The following is a 24,992-nucleotide window of genomic DNA, read 5'->3' as shown; positions in this document are numbered from 1 at the left end:
GATTCACTTCTTAGTAGTTAAGGAGGGAAGGGTCATATTGGGTTGTCAAATACAGCCCTTTCCCTGCAATGGGAAAAAAATATATCCTAAGAGATGATTCATCAGGTGTCGAATTCATATAATGCTTGATCTCGACTGACTAAAAGGCTGCTTGCCTCAGGGCCCGAACCTGGTCGCGTTGAAGTCAATATGACTTTTGCAATTGGCTTCGGCAAGAACCAACCCATGATCAGACTTGCCTGAGGCCCAGAAACCCATATCCAAGCTACTCACGTTGTAAGCAGTGAAAGGTTATGATCTATAACAGATTACAGTCTATCTCAGCTCAGCTGAAGGTGATGCAAACTTTGCCACTCATTTGAATGGGGTCAAAACTCCAATCAAAGTTGGACTTAATTTCCGGGTGGCACCATTTCTTCCTGTCCTTCCAGTCCAATATTTGCCTCTCACATAATTCTTTGGTCCTTCTGTCACAGGAAAATTTATTTCAATATTAAGGAGGGTGGAAAAGATGGTCCTTTGAGCAGAAGCAGTGATTTTATTCAGAAAGTCTGGACTCCCACCATGTTTTGTGGATGCAGCCCAGGTCTCCCCAGTGCTACCTCCTCTCCTACCATCACCAGTTTCCCCACACGCCGCACTCTGCCTGCTGCAGGGTTTGCTCCATATCCACCCACCAAAAGCCACAGGCACCAACTGATGGCTTATCGGGGCTGAGGTTTGCACAGACCTCGCAGTCGTCTGCCTTCAAAACCCACCTGAAGCCTTGGGACACAGGGGAACTGCAGCTACTCCCATTTCAGCCAAATGAAACCTGAAGCGACCATCCAAAAGAGACAAAATTGGTGCTAGGCTTTGCGTTTTTTTCCCCAAGAAATGTTACCAACTCATGAGGCTTAAAGCAAGGAACAGATCACACTGAGTACACACTGTGTAAAACTAAAGCGCTTCGGTGCCCTGCTTGGTTTGGAGGGGCTTGCAAACAAGCACACCTTGGGCAGGCTGAAGTGAACAAACCTCGTTGATGCTTTTCTTATTATATGGAAAACACACATCCGGCTCAGCCTCTTAAATAAACCCCTGCCTCATCAGGCTGTATGGCGAGGGAGAGCTGCTCTTCCACAGTGTGTTTACTGAAGTCTTTTCTGCATGATTCGCTAACACAAACAGCGAGGTTCCATGGGTATCTGGGCAAGGAATGACCCATGGGTACAAAGCAGGGATTATTGGTATAGGCTGTGCAGGAAGGTACGTTCATCTTGGCTCTATGAGCCAGACCATTCCAGCCCTCACCTTGTTTATCTGTCCGGGGCGGCTGTGAAATGTGAGTGGGAACCATTATACGTGAGTGGGAACCATTATACACCTACTCGGGACAGGCAGGAACGACAACACCAGGTGCAGAGCAATGGAGAAACAGGCTGGTGAAGCGTCAGTCTCACTCACTTGGGCAACGGTTCCTCATCTGATACCAGGAATTACAATGACCAGTGCAAAGGGCAATGCCTAGTGTGGTAAACAAAATCTGAAGATCTCCAAGTCTGGGCCTCCTGCCCCGCCGGAGCTGGTAGGTCTGGGGTGAGCTGGGAACTCATGGTGCATTTGGACGATAATCCCAATAGCAACTGCACAACTCATGGGCACCCATCACCCAAACCGCTCAGTTTTGCCATCGCTCTCCACTTCTCAGTATCAGTTGAAGATCAGACACTTGTGGCAGCACCCTTGGCACACTGAAGGATGGGAATAAATCCTGAAGGCACCCAGAATTAGAGGCAAAATATCAGCCTTAACCCCAGTGTTGGTTTGCTAATAAAACTTGCTTGCTGCCCGAGGGGGATTTTGAGGTTTGATCAGGCGATCTCTGGAGATTGAAGACGGAAAGTTTTATTATGTGTTAAACTGGAGCATGATGTATCCATTGATCTGAAAGCACTCTACATAAAGAGATTCAATTCATTTGAAAACTATATTCTATTCATCCTTTACAAAGTGACCTGTTCGTATGTAATGCTGCAAAGTGGAAGTCTAGGGGCACATCTCCAGCTGGTGCACAATCACCCTCCTGTGACAGAACTGTCCTGATTTCCCCCAGCCAGGAACCTGACTGTTTCACAAAAATGGGCCAGTTCCTCTAAAATTCATAATAAGACAGATCACCCAGACTTTGACCTATCTTAGAAGGGAGGAATAATTATTTTCATTATTTAACAGATTTGGAAATGAGACAAGAGGTGGTGAATTACCCAAGGTCGTGCTATATGTTTGTTTTAGTGAAGGGACATCAGCCACCTCAGCCGCTACCCTTCCCTTGAGCACATCTTGTTGGGCGATACCCCAAGCAGCCCCAGGGATCACGGATTAGCAGGGGAGAGCAGAACACAGCCAATATTTACCCAGGAAATACAAGCAGCACTGAGGAAGGGGGAAATACAGTAACTATGCAGAAAAGATAACAAGTAACGCCTTCAATATTGACATACAAATAATATAAAGGGGAAGAAAAGGCTCAGGAGAAACCTCCTCGCTCCCTGCAACTGTCTGAAAGGAGGTTGGAGCACGGAGGGTGTTGGTTTCATCTCCCATGTAACAAGTGATAGGACGAGAGGAAACGGCCTCAAGTTGCACCAGGGGAGGTTGAGGTTGGATCTGGGGAACAATTTCTTCCCCAAAGGGTTGTTGGGCATCAGAACAGGCTGCCCAGGGCAGTGCTGGAGTCACCATCCCTGGAGGGTTGAACAGACAGAGATGAGGTTCTCAGGGATATGGGGCAGTGCCAGGGGTGGAGTAACGGTTGGACTCAATCTTGAGGGTCTTTTCCAACCAAAAGGATTCTATGGGGAACAAAGACATCCCGACGATTACAACGCAATATTTGTCATCGCCCCTCAGTCATCACTGGTGTTTTTCAATGGAGACCCTTTCTGCATCTCACCATTGTCGCCTGATCTGTTTTTCACCTGTTTTCCTCATTTCGCACAGCCAGGACCCCATCCTGGGGCTCACGGTAAAGCCCGCGGGTGCCCCCCTCGCTCCCCAGCCCAGACCCCACAGCTAAATCCACACCGAGCTGAGAGCGCGGGGAGCGGCGGAGCTGGAGAGGGAAACGTGCGCTGGCTCCTCGCCCTTCGCTCTCCCTGCCATGAATTGCTTCACAGCCACGCAAGAGGCCAAAGCAGCAAAGGCAGAGTTGGAATCGGTGTGTCCGACACCTGGGATCCGCAGGGAAGGGAGACCCTGCCAAGAATTATTTTAACCTTCAATATTTCTGGCAGCAGAATATCAGTCAAGTGGTTCCTACTGTTTTTTTGGGTTATGTCACTCTGACACAAGCTGGTCCAGACCAAAAAGGTCTACGTGCTCAGAGAAAGCAGGGTTTGTTTTCCATATTAATGGGCTTTCAGTAGCAGGGGAAAGGATGCCTGAAATAATAATCCTTAATAAATTCAACAGTCTCAAGAAGGAAAAATCATGCTCGATATAACTAATAATACACTGTACAGACGCAGTGCACAGTTTTCTCCTCCAAACCGCCAGCCGGGCCAGCGGTGGGGAACTCTCCTCCTGCATCAAGTCCCCTCTGCAGAGAAGGTGGGAAGGGTCGTCCTTCTCTTGGGAAGGAATTTTAGTATTCCCTGATTTTCCCACTTCTTTTTCAAAGCCGAAATTGGCAAGTTCCTGGCTAAGAGTATTTCTCCCTGAAAAGGTGGGAATTTAAATGAAAGATTTCAAATTTATGAACGATATTGTTTCCAGCTCATCTTAAAAATTAAAAAAAAAATGGAAACTGTGTGATTTCAGACTAATTTGGAAAATCCTAGGGAAAAACCCACCATTAGGCAGGAGGAATACCAGCTGCATGCCATTTCTTGGTGGCTTGGGCAGCTCATTGCACCGTGGCAACTGGGCAACATGTCCGGACCCAGAAGAAGAACTGAAGCGTCCCAGGGAGGTCAACAATAAATATCCCCAAGTCCATCGTACCCGGACGTACCCACGTGCTTTGCTGAGCTGGGAGCAGATTTCAAGCTCCTTAATGGGCAGATGGAAATCATGCAATGGCACAACCCAAGGCTTGCCCCAAGGTGATTTCCAAACTAGTCCTCATTTTCTCTGTCTCCACTATTTCTGCAACTCTGTGTTAAGGTGAAAAACCAGCCGTTGTTGCAAAACACCCATTCTGACAACAGCATGGATCGTATTGACAAATAAGCTGGGCTTTTGTCTCTGTGTAACCTTATTTATGACTAACTCAACTCAGGTTTTCTCAAGTTTTGTTCAGGAAGCTGGAGAAGTAGGTGGGGGTGATTTTCCAGGTTGTTCCATGAGTGGTATTCATCTGTAGAGGAAATGACTGCCCTGTTGGAGGATGCTGGGAGCTGTACCTGGGCTAAGGAATTCAATCTGGGCTGCCAAGGGAGCAAGCGACGGATGCTAAGGCACTGAAATTACTTTTCAAAACTACTTTTAAAAAAAATCATGTGAAAAGCAACAAGAGTGGCTTTTTTCATCCCATTATTTGACTCCAGCTGCTGACCTTGGCTCTGGGAAAATAATTATTCTTGACTTCGAAGTGGGGAGGTTTCTTGCGCCAAAGGCAAATGTCTATAGATTTATACTATTTGGAAAAAATCAAACGGCTGTGAGCCAAGTCATCCAGCTTATAAAACACAACCAACCCTCCAGGGATAATTTAAAGCTGACCCTGCAGTGCTGAAATTCCAAACATAGATGACACAAAACGTAATTCGCACCGTTTTCTTATCTGCTGGATGCTCCAATCGGTGGGTCTTCAGAGACAAAGACCAGCCAGAAGGATGCTGAACAAAACATCTCCAAAATAAGTTACTGCTAATGAGGGCAAAAAGGCCTGGCAGGCCACAAGGCAAACTTTGTCATCCACACAGCCAAGAGTTGCGAAGGCAGCCACGGTCCGTGCTTTTTCCGTTGCACTCTGCCAAAATAACCCTCAAAATCCTCCCGGGATGAAACACAACCCACTCTCTGGCAACCCAGGCTCAGATCCTCCTCCTGACTAACAAAACTGTGAGCTGCGATGGATCGTTTCCATGTAATTAGGACTCATCTGCTGGTGACTGGTTCAGTCCCACTCCTTGAGCCTCCAAGAACAGTCACCTGGCCCTGTTAAGTCTCTGAGATCTCCTATGGGCAGAGGACCATCCAAACCAGGATGCAGAGGCACCTTGTCGCAGTACCATCATGGGCATCGCTGTGGTGAGCCAGTTTGGCAAGACAGAAAAGGTCATTTGATGGGGAAGAAGAGCTGAGAAGCTGGAAGAGATTTGCCCATTTGTGCTCCTCGCAAGCCAGAGCATTATGAGGAAAGTGGCTGGCTTTGGGGTGGACAGGGCTTTCCTGCAATGAGGGTTTGGGCTACCAGCATGCTCTGCCTTACAACTCATTGCAGCAGCTTTGTGCTCCAGTTCACCAGGACATGGTGGTTTCTCTGTACAACAATAGGTACAAGGCTCATCTGGAGCAAACAGATGCAACAGCCTGACAAAAAAACAAACAAAAAAAGGCAATGCTTCAATAAAAATAGAGCGATAATTGCTGCAATATCAAACTCTAAATAAGGGCACAGTGATGAGACACCCAGACTGAGCCATCTTGGCATTCGGCAAATCCCCTCTCCAAATTTGCACCACACATTCCTCTACCTGACGAGAGAACCTGATTCATCATCAGTATGTTTTAACAAGAGAAGCATCACAGGACCAAATCCACAAATACAAGATCCACCTCCACCCATCTCTGTCCCTAAAATAATCAATCGCTGGTTGTGAGCCCCTGTGCACACAAGGGTATGCTTTCACACCTCGGGGATGACAAATTCAACAAGGGATACATTTTACTTTCAAATTTCCAACTGGTTTTGGTCCCCAGCCTCCAATAAAGCAGAGAGCGGCGTGCTTTAGCACTTCACAGCTGTAGGCACTGGGGAGGAGGCACAGGCATCATCTTGCAGCACTTTAAGTTATGATAGTTAAATTACGCCACATGCTGCATGCAAAGTGCAAGCGGCTGAGATCACCTCTTTGCTAATCCCCCTCTTTTACCCACACGTCCTTCGCAGATGTAAGAGTTTGCTTCGGTTTCGCTGATCACTCACAGTGGGAAATTCTGAGAGACTGAGCTTGTGACTCGGAGATTTTTGCCAAGTAAAATATTGGCCTGCAACAGCATCCTAACAATGCAAAGTAGTCGACACCATAAAATAAACAATTGCAGAGAGCATAGCAAAAGGGTATTTGGAACAGCCAAGGATCTTGCGGAGGTATTACTAAGCCAGTCTGGAGTTAGCAAAAGTAGTTTTCATGACAAAAACAAGTGTCAGTCTTTCCAACACCCCGGTCCCCATGCAGAAAGAGCATCTCTGCCTAAACAGACCGCATTGCTGGCTTCTTTCTTCAAGTTTCGTAACTTCTACAGCATGCAGAAATAATGGAAAGCGTGAAAATACAAGCAGGGCAGAGCACCCACCAAAAACTTAGTGTACACATGGTCACACACCCCCACACTTGGATATACAACTACAGACAGAAATGGCGAAAGAAGCATGAGAGGCTGCCATGTTCTCTTAATGTATCCCAGGAAGAGCATTGTAATTCTAAGCAGAAACTTTCTTTGCAAGAATCAGCTGGGCTCAATTAGTGGCAGCAGTATAGCTGCCTCCCTCTTGCACTGAGAACATCAGCAAATTGAGAGTAAAGAAGAAAAAAAGAAAATTAAACACTTCATCATTTGTCAACATAATCAGAAAAGCCCTTACCAGTTAGGATTTGCAACATCTCCTCTAATTTCTGCTCTTTTCTGCCACTATGAAGAGTGCTAAAATGTTCACGGGTACTAGTCAGGCAACACTGAGCCCATCTGTGAATCCTCCTTATGGAGCAAAAGGACATGAACACCCTCAGAGCTCACCCCATGTAACCAGGTGCTTGCCCTAATCTCATTTTTCATGCAATAAGTTATTTGCACTTCATTTTCGGAGGCAAATTGGATCTAAGGTCCATCTAGCAGCATCCTCCGTCAGATGCTTCAGAGCAGTGTGGAGATGTCACAGCAGCTGGATGGTGGCAACGTGTGTTCATCTTCTCAATCTCAAACTGAGCTCATTAGTAGATGTGGACTCAAACCCTGCACTAAAACATGTCTTTTCTGGAAACCACCACTGAGGATTAGAACAGCCTGAATGAGATTCACCTGCCCCTGATGGGGTGTCTGCAGGTGAGATGACCCAATTTAAACAGGTCACCCTGAGCTCTGTTGAAGTCCATGGTGAAAAGCAACAAATCCCAGAGGATGGACACCCACCTACCTTAGAATGAGGTACCTCCAGGAGGGAGATTATTTATGCCTATTTATTCTGATTATAAAGAGATCTTACAGCAAATAGATTAGTCTCGGATATCTTGTAGACAGCTACAGTTTGGTAAGATGGTTCCCACCATTGACGGCATATGAAAAGCTGGTCCCTCTGGATCCTGCGTTCTTACAGCCTCTACGTACCTTTAGCACAGAACCCCCCCAGGAAAGAGCACGGCAGCGGGCACAGCATCTGAACAGGGAGCTGGGGAGAGGAACCGGGGCAGCACGGTGCTGCCCGCCCGCATCACCCTCCCAAACCCTCCCAGCGCATCCCGAGGGGCTGCCCGGCGCGCCGCTCCGCGTTCCCACGCCTTGGTTCAGCACATCCCCAACACCCCGCTCGGCAGAACGCGGCCTGGACGCGGCTTTAAAAGCCTTTTGTTGCCAAGCGAGGGAGATTTCTGTGACCTTTCTCACCATTTCCTATAGCAATATAACATTAATTTAAAATGTCGTGCCCTGCGGCTTCCCCGTAAAATAAAAAAACAAAACACAAATAAACAAACAAGTAGGCCAGATGAGATTTTCTATAAGCAGCAGAAATAACACAGGGTAGTTTCCTGGGGATTTCTGCATTGTGGTTGGATTCTCTGGTGCACAATAAAGGATGTGCTGTGATTGAAACTCCTTCTGTGGTTCCAGCATTTATAGCATTCCCCTGTGTGGATTCTCTGCTGTCTACCAGGGACTGAGCTTAGATGTCAGTCTTCTCCTCGCTGCAGCTATTATTCAAAACACTTTTCTCTTTTAAGCTGCTTATTTTCACACAATTTTAGAGATTTACAATCTCCAAGACTACTATCAAAATGTCATATTCTGTTGAAATCGGCCCAGGGGTTCAAAACTTGCATGCGGGAGTGAATATGGATGGATAAACACACACATACACACAGACCCATATGAGCACACCATCCTTTTCTCCTTAGGGAACTAGGATTGAAATAAAATTAAAACGCTATTTAGAACTTGAAATTCTGCCATGACAATCTACATCATTTCCTATTTTTAGCTAAGTTTTGTGAAGAAACAAGTCTTCTGTGATCATGCTCTCCGCGAGTCTCCACTCCCCACAGAGGTTTGTGTGCAGTTTGCTGGGACCAGCCACGGGAGACACGGGTCAAAGTCTCCAAGACTGAGTTTGCACGTGTTTTCTGAGAAATCAGCACCTGGGTGAAAGGCAGAGAGACTCCGGACCCCGGCACTGTGGTCACCTTGCCCAGCCGGCACACAGGAATGGCCTGACCAGCTTCTACAAAGACATTTCCAAAGGCAGACTTTATAGCTGGAATTTCAGAGGGCAGGATCCACAAGAGGGGCCACATTTCCAAAGGGTGTTGAACCCCAAACTTGTGTTTTGGTGTAATCCCACAGGGATTTGTTTGTTCGTTTGGGGCAGGGGTGCAACCTCACTCATTGCAGAAATGCTGCGACACAAATTCACGTCCTCTCTAGAGGTGGTAGATGCACAACTCTGAACTCCGGCCTGTTCTCTCCACAGTAAAAGCAGTTTGTCATCTTGCTTTCCTCACCAAAACATGTTTTGTCACCCCTTGGGTATCTCTTTCATATTCGAAAAGCAGTCCAGTTTGTTTCATAGATCAATAACGCTATTGGAAGGCATCTCCATTACTGATAAAATGGTGGCAGACCTCCATAGGACCAAGGGCCAGCACAGACAACACTTGCTGGGTCACCTCCCCAGCCTCCCTGCTGGTCCTTTCAAAGCAGGTGTGAAGTTGGGCAACATGTCGAGATCTTCCCTTCTTGCTTGACACGGGAGATTGAAGGCAAAGCCTCCTTCCCCTGCATTCCAAAGGCTGGGCTTTCCATCCACCCGAAAAATTAATTTCAAGAGCCTGCTTTAAAGTCACAGCGACAGCATGCAAGGTGCAGGTGCTGAGCAACATATTTGGTTTTGCTGGCTCCGAAGTAATTGCTGTTTGTGCATTTCAAGATGCTTGAAGTACGCAAGAGTGTGACACATGAATCACAGCACATGAAAGAAGCAACTGAGGCTTAAGAGGGCCATGGCAAAAACAATTACAATCTCTCCCTTTCTGAGCTAAGCAGATGTTTAAAATTATGTCAGCGACCTCCAAACCATAAACATTTCTCAGGAAAATGTAGATGTGGTTTGCAAAAAAAGGAAATGTGTTCTATGTAAAGCAGAGGTCCTCGCTAAGCGAGCCCCCTTTGAGCAGTGGGAATGTCAAACACGCTTGACCTCCAAATCAGCAAATAAGCACATTATAAACAACATTATTAATGGTTCTGCTTTCTCCCTGTTTGTTTAACATATAGCAAGCTGGTTAGAGTGTACATAGTTTCATGGCCAAACCATATTAAAGCAGCGTGGGGAATTTGCTGCTATTGTTTGTAGCTTCACTGCTGCAAGACTGCAAGCGTAGGTGGCAGGAGAGGAGAGACGCTGCTGATCCCAGCGCCGTCAGGATCACCATCGTCATTTCATGTCAAGATACTGATACTGTGCCTCGAAGCCAGTGCAAGTAATCACCACCCAACTGTTAAGACAGATGAGAGGTCATCAGCTCCTCTATGAAAACATGCAACAGTCTCCAAGTGCAACACAAGTGCCTCCACCCACATGCACAGCCTGCTCAAGGCTTGGCCAGCCCAGAAAAAGCTGCTTTTGCCTCGGGTAGGCAGACAAGAAATAAGTGAGATGCTTTATCAGGACCTGGTTCTCTTCCCCACACAGAGCCATACGCTACAGCCAGGGTAACTGTACCACATTTCCATTAGAAACACCTCAGTGATCCTACAACCTTCCTGCAAACAAAGCTGAGCCCAGGCAGCTGGTCCACAGCCTAACCATATGCCAAAGCACTTCGGGGTTTGTCCATCACACACCACTTGGATTCACATTATGCACCACACTCCAACCCCGCTGCCAGGTGTCGGTACCACCCCAGACAACTGTGTGGCACAGCAGCAAGGGACAAGGGAAATTTCAGCTCCGGGTATTGAGTCAGAGGCGTGCAGAGGCTCCGATTATGTAGACTCACCCAGACACTGTTTTTTAAGATCCTCCTTCACATCAGCCAACGTTAAGCTGCAGGTAGGCCAGCAGACACGTGTCCTAAGGAGCTGCTCCGATGGCAGCAGAATCATTACAGGTTTCACGCCACCAAGGATATCCCTCACAAAAGTCACGTTGGTTCTAGCCATGCCTGACCCACGCGCTGCTGATCCTCAAGCTGCTAAACCGTCCCAAGTGACAATGCTGTAATGACTCAAGATCTCAGCATAAGAAGTGAGGAATGCAGGCTCACATTGAAAATGCATTAGATCAAGGGTAGACGCAAACCTGGAGAGAGAATGCAGAATGAATGGAAACAGAGCTCTCCAACAGCCTTCCTACCTGTGCTAATGAGTAATGATTTCATAAGAGATAAAGAGCAGAGACCCACCCGAGCAAGTCAGCATAACTGGAGTAAAGGGAAGGAAAGGGAAGGATGGTCCCCAGGGACGAAGCATTCCCGCGCTGAAAGTCTGCGCTTGGTGATGGACTTTCCTGCATGGCCTGGGGCGGGTGGCAGAGACTAAGCCAGAACTGCTGGATCCGGGGTGGCCCTGGGAGCCCGACCTGTCCCACAGGGCAGCCAGGCAGCAATCTCTCCACTTCTCAGCTCTTTCCAAAGAGGACGAAAATAAATCCCCTTCCTATTTCTCATGCACATTGGGAAGATGCACGCCAGCATCAACGAGGCTTTCGGGGACTGTGGTAAGGAGACCACACTGATAGCTGGGCTCTGACAGCAACACTTGAGTCCACAAACCTTTTGTTTTATGAAGCTGACTGATTATTTTTACCACTTAAGGACTCATCCACATCAAATGAGATTCCCTCAGATCGGTCCGATTTTCTGCACTGATAAATCACTTCCCTCCAGATCCCAGAACATCAGTTACTCTGTCATTTTATGAGCACGGAAAAAACCTGTGGCAGACTAAACACCTCCCTTGTCTTGGAGACTGTGCAGAGCAGCAATCTGCCATTAAGAACAAAACAAGCTGATAGCCCAGCAGCATCCAAGGAAATGAAAAGCAGATGAAGATACAGCCCCTATAAGCTCAAAAAACATCCAGAGAGGCACGGGTGAGGTGGAGAGACATCGTCACTGTGAGAGGGGACAACTCTCAGGGAGCCCCAGAGGCAAAGCCCTTGGCTGTGGTTTATATTGAATGTATACTAGGCTAAAATACAGCATCTCAGTCCCTTCCCATTAGCAATAGCATGCACTCACAGAAAACTCCTCTGCCTCCGGCTTTGGCCGCGTTACGGAGGAAATCGCAGGGACTGAGGAATGTGCACCAGGGAGAGCAAATAAACAGAGGTGTGCAAATCTGCTAAAAATAACGCAGGAATTGCGGCTCTTGGAGGGGAACACAGATACTCGGTTGTTCACCACCACCTTCCACAATTGAGGCCTTGTCTGAACAGGTGGGTGGCTTTCCTGGCAAATCCTATCTTAGAAAAAACACCACACAGAAAAATCCCTCCTCAATCATTCCTGTGGCCCCTCTGTTTTCATCTAGATTCTTGCCAGGGGTTGTCAAAACAAGAAAGAAAAATAAAGTTCCAACATGATTTTTGCTGTTTTCCCGCTGCTTTCCAGGGCATTGATGTGGTGTTCCAGGCAGCCCAAAAATGCCAGCAGGCTGGTGACAAAGGGGCAAGGCTGGCAGGGGACACAGCACCAGCAGCGCCAGGAACATGGAGCAATCTGTTCGAGACTCCCGTGCAAGATGCTCTTCAAGGAAAAGACCTCAAGGAATCCAGCAAGAACTGGAAATAGGATTGAATTATAGATCCCTGTGTGACTGAGGTCTCAAAATTGAGTAACACGGGCAGGAGGAGGGGAGCAGGGATGGCGTGTGATGGGAAGCTCAGAGGCACTGGAAAGACTGGGTTGTGTAAGGCCAGTAAAATGCATCTCCTGCCAAACACAGGGGTTGCAAACCAAACCCCCCGGTAAGAAACCCTAGCGCTCTGCTGTTTTTTCCAACTCCGGTCTCTAAGCTAAGTACGGGTAAATCTCCTGAAGTCAGGAGCAATCTGTGCATGTTAAGAAATCACCTTGCATCCAAATGTCCTGGTGACGTCTTCTGTTTCTCTGACTTCTCCCTTAATTTTAATGTTCCAAACCCAGATAACCCCAAGTCTCTCAAAGCAGAATCTCAAAGCAAATCTTTCTCCCGCCTTTTTTTTTCTTGGCCATGCTTCTCTGAAGTCTCCTTTCATCTCGCTCAAGTCTGAAATTTGCTGAAAGGCTCCTTAAAGGGTAATTCTCCAGCACCGAGCATATTCCTCAACACCAGAGAGCACACACAGCAAGAGGAGCACAATTTTTTCCATCTTCCACTTTGCACAAACCCAAGCTTAGACCTAGACTAGCTGTTTTCCACTTGGTGCAGAGGAGGGACTAGTGATGAGCGCAATGGCCACTGCTGTTACATTTGCTCTGCTCCCGCCCTTTGCTGGAGCCGGAGAGAGGTCCATCTCCTGCACTTTTACACCCTCATTTCTGGGTGGATAGCAGGATCCCAGCTCCAATAAGTGTGGTGGAGCTCACTGGAAAGGATGGCACAGCCAGCCCAGGAGGTGGGATACAGCACAGAGCACAGCACCAGAGGGACGTGTGACACTAGAGCTGTCAGTCACCCTACAAACACAGCATTGGTGCCTCCCCATCACTATTGGTTGTCAAACATCATTCTGTGTAGCATTTGATGTTCTTTCACATTTGGCCCACAGGAACTGGTTACTGCAGCCTGTGCTGTCGGCAGAGACCAGCTAAGCTGCCCCGGCTCGCTCACAGCTGAGCAGGTTGGACAAGCATCAAGAGATTCCTCCACTTGGTCCTGAAGACAAAAAACTGCACTTAAGGGCAGTAATAGCAACAGCAGACCACGCATACACAACGTGATGCACCACGGAGACCATATCGTGCTTTGTGACACCCCACCCGAGCGCAGACACCCAGCTCAAGGCAGCTCGGGGCCCACCCTCAGTGCAGATGTGCCTGGTAAACTCAGCCGAGCTCCCCCGAGCCCCCCGTTCTTGGCCGCTGATAGAGGCAAACACGGCAGTATCAGTCCAGCTGCTTTCTGACTCACTTTGTGTAACCTCAGCTCGACTGTCTGACAAAGTGCCCTCGAGATAATCTGCACTGGTGGTTCCTCTGGGTCACAGGGAGCCCTGCAGGCCCCGAGCAAAGGGTCTGGCTGCTCCTCCGCTGCTTCGGGAGAACGAGTCTGGCCTGAGCCACGCTGATAGGAACTGTAAAAGTAATCTTCAGACCGCATAGATGTAGGAAAGACTTTGAAGAGAACAAATAACCAACTTCACTTGCAGAGGCACATATTTGACGATATTACCTCATCCCAGCTACAAAATATCCAGCTCACAGCTGGTCCTCCTGATTTCTTCCCCTTGCAAAACTGCATCCAGCTCTCCCTGAAGCTGATTTAATAGCCTGTTTAACTGGTGACGTCCTTGGCCATTTGCTCTCTATTTTAGGTGAAGAAAGTGAGTCTGAAATTTTTTTTATGTACCACTCAACTACTTTTTTCCTTGCTGGAGACACCTGGTTATAGCAGTAAAGCCTCTTTACAGGAGTCAGAGCAGTATTTTTCTGCTTAGACTAGTTTTCAGTCTGGTTAAGCTCCACTGACTCCAGGAGTTACGTGTATTTGCAATGCCAAGTGCAAATCAGCTCAGAAAACGGCCTTATGTTAGTTATACAGTTTCCAGGCACTTGGCCTCTGCATTTCACAAAGTTATGGGTAGGAACGGTATTCAGAGAAGGCTTCTGAATTAAAAAACAAGGCAGCAGAGAGGATGGAATAACATGTCTTTCAACTCAGCAGTTAATGTCTGGGTTTTTAAGTTTTCCCCCAAAGCAGGAAATAACATTGGGAAGGTTCAAGGTAATGAGGATACAAGAGTCAGTCTTCCCTGTCTTCTGTCAGAAACTGGTCCAAATTCACTGCTATTATGCACACCAAGGAATGCTCCACGACCACAACCCCTGTCCTGTTGTGTGCTCTGAAAGTGCTGCAAGAAACAACCCTCCTGAAGTGATTGTGAGCGCTGGTGGGAAATGGTCGCTTGGCTGAGCAGGGATTGCTGTTCCACGGCATCGCCCACCGAGAACAGACAACCTGCTGCTCTCTTTGAGGGGTTTGTCCAGCACAGCTACGGCTTTGCCTGGGAGAGATCCTGAAAGTCTTGGGTACTGGCAAAGAAAAACTGCGGTTTGTCACTTGGGTTGCCCTTCCCTAACTGCACTGCAAAAAATTAGAGGCAGCATTAACGTAGGATTCAAATCTGTTGCCAGGTACACGGTTAGAGCTCTCAGTACTTCTTATATCCTCTAATAAATCCATCCATGGCCTCAACAATGCTGTGAGTGATATGTCAAACCAGAAAGGTAATTCTGTGTGTACACTGGGCAGCTCAGCCCTGTGCCATAGTCTCAAATAAGACACTTGCAAAAACAAATTAAAACCCCATCACCCACTACCTTAGCTTAAAAAGAAAGGTGAGGGGATGGCTTTTCATTTTAAGCAACAGAGTTGAATTTCTTTCTATTTGCCTTCTGTTATTTAGTCTGCAAGGTGAGAAAGACTCACGTGTTCCAGGTTTTCTCTACGACTCCAAAAGGTAAAACACTTTTCTTATGCGACTTTTAAAACCAGAACTGATTCCCCCTGAATCTGAGAGGGGAAGAGGGGGTGTTAAGGAAATCATTAAGTTGCCAGGACTCCGATAAGGACATGGAAGCAGACACAGCCATCCTGGCATCGCAGATGGGAGAAGCAAAGCAGACCAGCGACTAATACCACATCCAGCAAAGTAATTCAGGTCAAAAGTGCTACATTTTCCTCTCTCATTTAAAAAGCAAGACAGGAAATGTATAAAAGCTGATAGGATCATTAGGGATTTTATAAATGCTGCTTCCTGTGGTACAGAAGAAGGAAAGAAGAAAGGCACGGGGCCAAATTATGTGCTAGAGCAGAAGCATGCGGCTGCAATGCAAAGCAACGCTCTGTAAAGCCGGCGGGGCTGCACTAAGAAGAAGAAGGTGATCCAGGATCTGTTCCGCAGCAAAAATGGGGGCAAAGCTTGTAACGCAGCCCAGGGGCCGGCGAGGTGCTGCACACCGCGGGGAAGGCTCCGCGGCACCTGCATATCTGATGAGTCAGCAGCCCTGGCCCCAACCTGAAACCCAGCGAGGCCCCGGGACAGGAGGGGAGGTTGGTTTTGTTTTATTTTCTCCAAGGCTTTCACTATGAAAACATCACCTCCTACCAACATCAGACTGTTTTACCGAGCCGACAAAGTTAAATAATGAATTTGTTGCTTTCTTTTGGTGTCCGCTGCCCTGCTCCGCGTCACGCGTTGGGAGTCTGGGGGGAGAAGGGCTAACGGGGAGGTGGGCTTCTGTTTGTCTTGGAAAGCTGCACACAAACCCGTCTTGAAGCATCGTTTGACACAGCCCGCTCTTCCTATTGCTTCCACGCTCAGCAGCAGGCAGGGAGCCCAGCGCGATGGTCCCTGCTCCGAAAGCCTCGTGCCTTTGGTACCCATGTTCCAGTACGCTCAGAAAAACAAAGTGGAAAGGAAGGGGTGGCATATGGATTTGTTTAAGAGGAAAGAAAAGAGCAAGGAAATGACACTCGCCACGGGACAGCGTAACTTTACCAGCATGCTATGGGGCTGGAGGGGTTGGGCATGGGTAGAGACCACCAGGCAGCCCACACCTCCCAGTCAAGGCAGGCATGGGAGCTCCTCACTGACCAGCAGGTACCTCACAACCAGCTCAACGTTGTCAAGACAAGTCACTTCTGTGCACGCCAGCTGCAAAACTTCAGCTTCAGAGGGACTTCAGTGCTGGGTATCGAGCATCAACACACAAGCAGTATCTCTGAGAGGTTTAGAAGTTTTGGACCAGAGCATCTCAGTCCTACCTCAGTCCCTTTGTAGGTCAGCCAAGAGCAATTAAAGGAGAGCGGGTGAGGCATAAATCAGGCTGAGTCACAGCCGATGGCCGGGGTGAGCTGGAGGGGCGCACAGCACCTCGTCAGGGTCCTCTGCACCCAGGTGTGCTGGGCTGCCCTTCAGGACAGATGGAGATGTGATTATGGCAGAGGAGCTGCTGGCTGCGGCTCTGACACAGCTTTGAAACACATACAGATAAATCCACCATGCACAGCGGAGCCGAAGCTCTCAGTGGAGTGTTTAGATTGTTTGGCAGCCAAAGCAAATACATTTGCTCTGCAGGTTATAGAAGGCTGTTAAACCAGCCGTGCAACCAACTCCTCCAAGCCAAAAACAATCTTCTTTCTCTATACCAGAGCCTAATACCTGCAGTGACCCTATTAAAGTTTACTGAATCTCCAGCTGCCCTCAAAGGATGCACATTTTAAATAAAAGCGTGAATACCTGGAGACGCAGCATTCACCGGATTTGGTCCAAAGTCTTTAATTTTTATCTTTTAAAATAACTGGACCTTTTCTACTTGTGATTGAGCTCAGTCTTGCACAAAACAGAGGGAAGAACAGCAAAGATTCTCCCCTGAATCTCTGTCACTGAAAAGAAGCCTGATAGACCACGGCAGCAGAGGACAAGGGCTGGAATAAAGAGCAGAAGTGGTCTCTGGATTTCATTCAGGGTGTTGTCCTGCAAACACCTACTGCTCAGCACTGCGCTGGTACCCCCAGGAGTTTCAGTGGGACCTTCCCCTCCGAAGGCTGGTGAGACAGGGTCTGCACTGGCTTGCTTGAAAGGTGGTGGCAAAAAGCTGCTGCGGGTTTGTTGCAGGATTCAGGGAATTAAAGAAACCTTTGCTCCTCTTCTTGCACAGGTCAGCTGCAGGTGACAGGGACCACGGGTCTGATGCTGCCCATAAATCAGATGCCAGCGATGCTCAGCAAAGGTGGCACATCGCAGAGTGTCCTTGAGATGGAAGCCTGGCAAAGCCACTTCCAAGGCACCGGCTGGCTTGATAACAAGGGAGACTTGGAGGAATATTAATTACAGAGTACCTATCTCGTGAGGTTTTTTTAATCTCCAGTGTACTTTGTGACTAATGAGTCATGTTTAACTGGTAGCACCAACCTCTGCCCTAACTCCATCAGCACTAAATTACTGCTTTTGTTGCACTAAGCCCACACCAGCCCAGCGTGCCTTGGCCAAGGCTCTGCAGACGCATTCAGCTACCAGCAAAAATGTCCCTGAGTCTTCTCTAAAGCAATTTGCACAAAACAGATGATGCACCTCCCAGCCCCACATCCACCACTCCAGAGCACCTGTTGTAGGAGTGTTGTTTACGTGGACAAACAGCTCTTATGCCGCACGCTGTTGCAATACCCACCTATCTCACCAGGATCTTCACTTCTGTCAGCAAACAAGTCCTGAACATCACTTACCATCTACACAGCGTCCTGCTTGCTGCCACAACATCATCTTACACAGCTGCTTACGCAACAACGGGACAATCTGGATTTCTCACTGGCACATGGTTGTCTCCATATTCATTGCTTATTGGAAATCAAATAAAGATTTTTATGTTTGTCAAGACAACAGCACCTAATGTTACACCAGGCAGGCTTTATGTCTGTTGGGGTTAGAAGGCCTTCAAGCCATGGAACAACCTTTAAGGGATTAAGAGAATTTTTTTTCCCTAAGTATAGGTTACTCAGCACTTGCTACCAAGAGATTTCTTCCCTTCCTCTGATATGTCCAGACAGTAAATGTAGGAGCATGGAGACCACTGGCCATAGGACTATGCACTGTCTTACTGAGGGGCTTGGAGGAGTCAATCATTTAAACAACAACAGCAAGAAGAAGACACTACCATGCTTTCATTTATTTTCTCCTTCCCTGGCAGCACAAACATACTGCAACTGCTCCACAACAGCACAGGGTACACCCAAATTATTTCTGTCGTTATTTCCTGAGATTATAGCCATGCCTCAAGGCCTCATCTTTGACATCTGAAACTTTGTGGGAAACATTTTCTGAAGGCAAATAATGACTTCCAGTATTGGCCATCCGTCCCTGTGGCTGGCCCGGGGTCACACAGCTGGGCAGTGGAGGAGCTGGGGTGGGACACGGCACCTCTGCATGGGGCAGCCCGGGGGTGACCTGCCAGCACCTATGTCCCAATTGCTATTGCATGGGCACCAAGGACCATGTCACCAGGGTTAAATCAATGATGAATTAGCTAAACCCTGTGTGGGATCTTGGCTCGAATCCATGCAGGAAAAAATGGAAACAAAGTCAATTTTGCTGGGAGTAAACCATTTGCTCTACAGCTCTGAGAAAGCACATGAATGGAAAAAAAAAAATCTCAACAAGAAACTCTACAGTCAATCAGAGAAAAGAAAGCACAGGAATATTTACATAGTAAAGACAGAGCTACCTACAGTTATTGAATTTATTTTCACACAGGAAGAGTAGTATAGATGAACAGATATAGCAGACTGAATTCCAGCGGGTACGAGCATCAAGAAGTAGCAACACACACCAAAAACAGTTCTAACAGGTTAATGAACCCTCAGCTTAACAAGGTAGAGGTCAGGAGAATATGCATGTGATTCCCCTACACAAGGCGAGATGCTGAAACAAGAGATGCCTTCACGAGCTCAAGGGAACCCCAAAGGGCTGAACAAACTCACGTCTCTGGCTTAACAAGGCCTGGGACACGGCACAGCAACTTAGAGAAGAGCAACTTTGACATGGGCTGCAGGGCAAGGAGGGAGATTTCACACCAATTAGGAAACACTGTGAGGAGTGTCCTAGGCAGGGGGAATAGAGTTTCAAAAGCCACACGATGCCAAGTCCCTGATTGTATCTAATTGGAATATTTTAGGCAAATGGAAGCAGAAACGCTAGCAGGAATTTTGACATGTAGAGCAAACAGGGAGAATATTGTATATTCATCTGAAGGGGTAGCAGAGGAAAGACAGCCAAAAGCAGTTTTCCAAACAGAGAGCCAGACAAAATAATATATTAGACCCAGTTTTTGGCAGCAGGAGCCAGACTTTAAGGGTCTCAATGCAGGCCCAGAGAATCTTTCACCTTTCTAAAGCCTCCAGTCCAATCTCCATTTAATGCCGCCTAAAACTGGTGATCCAGCTGAATCCACAGTTACAATGTGAAGACACCAAATGATTTACCAGGGAAAGATGCCGGCTTTGTTGTCAGAAGTCGAAAGCAGGGAAGACACAGGCCATGCTCAGGTTTAGGCTCACATTGACATTTTCTCAATTCCTCCTTGTTTGGGTGGGATCAAAAACCAGAAAAGTTTGGTCAACAGCTAACAATTACACCTGGTTTCTACTTAAAACCAAATGGCCTGCACACCAAACTGATTCCAGACTTGCTCTGAGGACTTGCAGGCTTTAAGGCATCAGCCAGGGAATCTGTATGAAATTCAAGCTTGAGCCCGAGTCTGGCAATGGAAACAGGGCTCACGGCTTTCAGCGAAGCATCGCCAGCCTCCTTTGGCCTCACTCCATCCCCATCCCAGTGCCTGTTTGCAGAGAAATGCCGCAGCAAGAGGGGTCCAGCATGGACATGGACAGACTGCCACACATGGCTCACAAGCTACCACAGACCCACGTACCACAGATTTCTTCTTGCTGACTTCTCCTTGGCGTGTCCCCCACAAAAACAAGAGGGGAAGCAACTTGAGAGCCAGGACGACAGCAGAGAAGGGGTAGATCCCAGCAACTGCCGCACTGTCTGCTGGAGGATCTCTGCAAACACGCAACGTTCACGAGCACAAAGGACACAGATGAAGGAAAGAATTCGGGAACGAAGAGCAGACGTTTTTCTGAAGTGTCTTGGTGATCTAGGGAATGGAAATAAACAGCATGTTACACTACTCAAAAGCTATGCTGAGTTCCTCCAAGGGCTATCCTAGATCAGGCTCTGTTTTATGATATATTGCTTTTTAGGACTCACAACTGCATTCCTGAAATAAGACCCTCAAACCCTCTGAAGATATACCAGCTCTGTGACTATTCTAAGATCAAGAGCAAGTTATTAATAAATAGCAGAAGCGTGTGAATTGAAAGGGCAGGATGAGCTGTCTGAATATAAACAAAATTATAATGTTCTATTTTGAGGCACAAGTGTGAGCAGATTGCAGCACTGGAGAAGACCCTGTCAGACCCTTGGATACAACCCAGTTCAACACGAGAACTCAAAGCAAAAATGTCCAATAGTTTATATTTGGGGCACACAGAATGAGGAGCTGGATTGAAAGTTTGCTCCTCCGTGTTCGAAAATCATCAGGACGATGTCCCCACCTTCCCTACAGGAATATGAAGAACCACAGAGTGAGCTGCTGTGATTTCCTACCGACTCCATTGGCATAAGGTTAGAACTTTGGTGAGAGTATCTTGGAGTGACACTGAAGGAATCTTTAACTTTGGGGGCAAAGAAAGCCAAAGGAATTTGGTTTCACAAATGATTTGTCCCAGTGGGGTAAACTTTGCCCAATATTTGCCTGCCCAGTAGCTGAAATTATGATTATTTTCTCTTGTGCAAAGTCATAAAGCAAAATGTGACAGGCAACAGGTTGCACCCTGAGCTTCTGCAAGAAAACACATTCGATACTTGCCCAAACATCAGACTTAGACAGTTTCTGCATTTCTCATTAGATTTGTTCAACCCTCACACAAGTACAGGCTCCTGATACTCTATTCTGTTATTAAGAAAACTCTGGGTTTTGTGTACAAACAGCTAATTCCTGCAGGAATTCCCTCTGGTTTGTTAACTTCGTTGTGGGTCTTGGGACCCCATAAAGGGAGAGCAGACTCCCTTCTGCCAGAGAGTTAATAACCAGCACGGAAAGCAGAGTTGCTGCTGACAGATATTGTTTCTATAACCTACAGACAGAGAGGGCAGAGGGGATGGGGGAGATCAATGGACCTGGAGTGTGTGTCTAAGTCAGCGTGGCTCTGATCAGGTTTCCTCCAGGGGCTGGACCTCCCTTCCAGCCTGAAAGAGACAGATACCCAGCCAGAACAGAGGGGGAAAGAAGAAAGCATATTCCTCTGCCATTTACACTGGTGTGAAAGCAAGCGATCAGTTTACAGTGCTGTGACTGCAAGTACAGATTATCTTATCATTTTACATGTTTTCAACCAGATTAATGAAGCTTTCAGGCTCACAGCATTTTGGTCAACACTCCACATTAACATCCCATGTTTAAGTGCTTGTAAAAGCATTTGTAAAATGATGAGTAGGATTGTTATTTTTACAGCCAAGATTCCTAAGAAAATGAATCACACGCTGCAGTGGCGCCTATTTCTTTGTCCTTTCCTCTCCACCCCTCCTCCCCTGAAGCTGCCGAACCTCACAATCCATTGCAACCACATTTGATAAAGGAACAGACTTTAGAAGGACATTCAAACCCTACCAGTTCTGTAGTTTCCAGAGACTCTCCAACACCCAAAATTGCACCAAGGTCTCCTCAAACCCCACCAGACCTCAGAGAGCTCCATCAGATGTTCGCGTTGCACCAGCTCCAAATCACTTCCTAACACGTTTATGTACCTACTAAAGAAAACCTATCCCCAAAAGTGAGATTTTAGGACTTTCACTCCCATCTTTTCCTGAATCTGACTGTAAGGAACATTTAACGAAGAACTGTTGTTTTTACATAACTGAGGACCTGGCGCCTGACCCCAGCAGGGGGGAAGGACTGAGAGACATCAGACTATGAATTCTTAATGTAATACACAATCTCTTCCCGGAATATGTACTGACACCTGTATACATACCGATACCTGTATTGATAAGCTAATTTAGGGGGAAGTGCAGCCAAAGTACCAGGAATCCATATCTTAAATAGAATGATAAGGGGGAGGGTATTGTGTATAAATATCGGGATAGTCTGTAAACCCTGAAGTACCCAACCAATGGGGAACGGGAGGGAAACTGCGGCCGGGATTTTGGGGAGATATTAAGCAGGGGATTTTTGCCCTATTAGGGGTGCCTGCCTTTAGGTAGAACACCCAGTCTTGCGAAATTGTTATTAAAATATGCTTTGCCGATAGATCCTGCCTGGGCCTATTATATTTGCAAAATAATTGTTTCCTACATGACCATGAACTTTTTGTCCCCAGCATGTTTTGCACATCAGTGAGCGCTCCTTGTCTCATGGGTGGGCTGGTCCGCATGCTCTGCATCCACGAGGATGCTCTTACCCCCAGGAGCCGCGGGGCTTGAAAGAGAGAGTGTCAGGATCTGTGCGCTCCAAAGGGCTCTTCCTCACCAGCAAAATGCCGGTATTCATGCTAGGCTTAAACACTGGACATACAGATGCCAGCCACAAACCCTCAGACCTGACACTTAACATCCCAAAGCCACTTATCACTCAGCACCCTTATCCTGGTTGAAAATCCCCAAGTCACAAGGCAAACAACTTAGTGGTTCATTTCTCTGTGCTTTTGTACACTGCTCACTGCCTTTCTCCTTCCATCTATTCAACTCCTTCAATCAGCTTCCCCAGCGATCCCAACCTCTGCCGCTCTCCTCAGCGCCCCCATTGTGTACCCACAATATCTTTGGGTCTGCCCCATCCAAGCATGTCCATACCAGTTTCCCCATCAATTCCTCCACGATTTAGCAGTGCCATCCGATTCACAGCTTTCACGTGTTCCCCAATTGCAGAGACCCCAGTGAGCTGCTCTGGCTGCCTTTGCATTTTAAAAAGCTTTACCCTCAACTAGTCAGCTGAAAAGCGCTTATTTCTACAGAAAAGGAGATGACATCAGCTGATGCGGGATAACCATGACAACCTCCACCGATCAGCGGGGCCACATGGTATTTGAGTAACTAAGCAAAGTTTAACTCTCAACAACTTTCTGTGCAGGACCTCCAGTTTTAATTGGCAGAGTAAATTAACGTACGCCTTTACATGTATTTTACCTGTGCTCCCACCAGTATTTTTATGAATGAAAGACTCCCAAGACTGGAGAAGGCAGTGGTACTGGTAAGAGGAAATCTTTCCAAAATGGCATTTTGCATTCCTACCTGACACAGAGCTGGCATGCAGATAAAGAGAATATTAGCCCCAAAACGCTTCTTCAATTTATTTTCTAGCAGACTTGCACCAGCGTCAAGCAATCAACAGTTTTGCCTAAGAAACGCACACTTGGGGATTCGACACACGATAGGACTTTATGAATTAGGCTCCTCACCTTTAATCCTCTGCTAAGAAAGCAGAGAACTGAAAATTATTTCCAAACCTGGATTTAGATCCAAACCCACAACAAATCCATCTTCTAAACGCCATCTTCCTGCAGGTAGAGCTGCTATACCTGATTGGTATTTCCTTGCTCAAAATGGGGTGGAAACATTTTTAAACAGGCTGGTGTGCAGAATTGAAAGGTAACGCACTGGATCTAGAGAGGTTAATTCTCCGTTGCCGCAGTTTTGAAGCATGGCTGCATTCTGGAAAGCCCCACACTTGTTTTCTACACCGTTGCTTTCCAGCAAATAAACTCTTTATTAAAATAAATAAGTGTAGGAGGATTAGCCTTCTGGATCCAGACTCTCTTACTCCCCAACTCTTCATAATGGTGTATTTATAAAACACATGTGTCCCATTTTGGGGCAATTTAAAGTTTGCCTAGTACATAAATGCTTCATTAAAACAGCTGCTCACAATCTGTTAGTATAAATATTTTCCACCCCTTTCTGATCATCATGAAAAGAGGCCAAGGCCAGAGCCACGGATCCAAACAGCCTGCGCGTTGGAGGTGTTCACAATTTACATTCACACGCATAACTTCAGGGCCTGATCCTGCTACTCATGGCTCAATTCCAGGGTCTGGGAACAGCTATTTTGCACCGCTTGTGTCCTTACAGATGGAGAAACCTCCAAGAGATGAGGGCAGAAGGGAATCCAGCTGAGTTTTGCAGGAGTCCTCCTGAGCAGTTCTGTGCAGCAGGACTTCAGTGGGTGCGGTTGCAGGGTTATTTTGGTCCAGCATTGATGTGTCCCCTGCCCAAAAGCAGCAGGTCCTTCCCCATCGCCTGCTCCCGCTGCAGCCCTCGCACCAGCCCTACAGCGGATGGGATCAGGAAACTTATTCAATTCGAAAAAAATAATAATAATTCCCCCCATTTTCTACCCCTGCTTCAAGTATTTCCTACAAGTTATAAAACTACCCACAAATATGAAGGATGCAGCCCAGATTATACAGCTCCAACCCTAATAAACACTCTCAGCCTGAAACCAACGGGTCGAATCCGACTCGCACACACAATGAACATCTCGTCACCTCTAAACTACATCCTAATTTGAGACGAGCAGGCCCCAAGGGGTCTAGCCCAGAGCAGGGAAGTCTCCTCCTCCTAACACGTCCCTGCCAGCACTGAACAAAGACTTGTTCACTGGCCCAAAAGATCTGTTTGACTTGGAAAAATTAATCATGCCCCGAAAGCCAGTCTCCTTGAGATCAGGAGGCTCAATTCCACCTTTCATTAAACCCCTGCCCTTCTGGAATAACTGCAAGCAAGTCAGCAGGGTCACATCTGATTCATACCA

This window comes from Streptopelia decaocto, assembly GCF_964273445.1.
Source record: "Streptopelia decaocto genome assembly, chromosome: 16".
Lineage (NCBI taxonomy): Eukaryota > Metazoa > Chordata > Aves > Columbiformes > Columbidae > Streptopelia > Streptopelia decaocto.
This window is presented reverse-complemented; position numbering follows the sequence as displayed.